Raw genomic sequence first — 1,629 nt, forward strand, 5'->3', positions numbered from 1 at the left:
TTATCAGTTGATGGTGGATTGAGTCAACTTAGGTTGACTCCATATCTTTGCAATTGTGAATTGTGCTGTGATAAATATATGTGTGCAGGTGTCTTTTTGATATAATGACTACTTTTCCTTTGGGTCGATACCCAGTAGTGTGATTGAAGGATTGAATGGTAGATCTATTTTAGTTTGAGAAATCTCCATTCTATTTACCATAAAGTTTGTACTAATTTACATTCCCACCTGCAATGTGTAAGTATTCCCTTTTTATCACATCTGTACCAATGTCAATTGCTTTGGACTTTTTAATAATGGCCATTCTGGCTGGGGTAAATTGGTATCCCCTTTTGGTTTTAATTTGCATTTGCCTGATGATGAGTGATGTTGAGCATTTTTTCAGGTGTGGTCATTTGGCCATTTGTATATCTTCTTTTAAGAAATGTCTGTTCATGTAATTGCCCACTTTTTAATGGGATTATGTTTTTCTTGTTGATTTGAGTTTCTTGTAGATTCTGGACATTAATTCTTTGTTGGATGCATAGTTTGCAAATATTTTCTCCCATTCTGTAGGTTATCAATTTACTCTATTAATTTTTTTCTGGTGTGCAGAAGCTTTTTAGTTTAATTAGGTTCCATCTATTTATTTTTGTTTTTGTCATAAAGTCTTTGCCTAGGCCAATGTCCAGATGAGTTTTTCCTAGGTTTTCTTTTAGAAATTTCCCCTAGTTTATGTTTTTGTTTGCTTTGTTGAAGATCAGTTGGTTCTAAGTATTTGGCTTCATTTTCAGGTTCTATAGTCTGTTTCATTGGTCTATGTGTCTAATTTTATACCAGTGCCATGCTGTTTTGGTTACTATGGTCTTGTAGTATAATTTGGAGTTGGGTAATGTGATGCCTCCAGATTTGTTCTTTTTGTTTAGGATTGCTTTGGCTATTTGGGCTCTTTTTTGATTCCATATGAATTTTAGGATTGTTTTTTCTAATTCTGTGAAAAATGATGTTGGTATTTTGGCTTGGCAGGAATTGCATTGACTCTGTAGATTTCTTTGGGCAGTGCAGTTATTTTCATGATACTGATGCTTTCAATCCATGAACATGGGATGTATTTCCATATGTTTGTGCCATCTATGATTTCTTTCAGCAGTGTTTTGAAGTTCTCCTTGTAGGGATCTTCCTTCTCCTTGGTTAAGTATATTCCTAGGGTTTTTTTTTTTTTTTTTGTAGCTGTTGTAAAAGAGATGGAGTTCTTGATGTGATTCTCAGTTTGGACTTTGTTGGTGTCTAGAAGTGCTACTGATTTATGTACATTAGTGTCATAATCTGAGGCTTTTCTGATTTTTTAAAAACCAAATCTAGGGGTCTTTTGAGGAATCTTTAGGGTTTTCTAGGTATAAGTCATATCATCAGCAGAGACAGTTTGACTTCTTTTCCAATTTGGAGGCCTTTTATTTCTTTCTCTTGCCTGATTGGTTTGGCTAGGACTGCCTAGGATTTCTTACATATTTGTTGGTTTGCTTGTTGTTTATCTTTCCCACATAGCATACACATTCTGCAAAAATGCTTCTGTATTGATTATCAGTGTATCTAAAAATCACCTAGAACAAATTGGCACTCAATGAATATTTATTGAATGACAATGAGGGA

This window comes from Colobus angolensis, unplaced genomic scaffold, assembly GCF_000951035.1.
Source record: "Colobus angolensis palliatus isolate OR3802 unplaced genomic scaffold, Cang.pa_1.0 Scaffold33, whole genome shotgun sequence".
NCBI lineage: Eukaryota > Metazoa > Chordata > Mammalia > Primates > Cercopithecidae > Colobus > Colobus angolensis.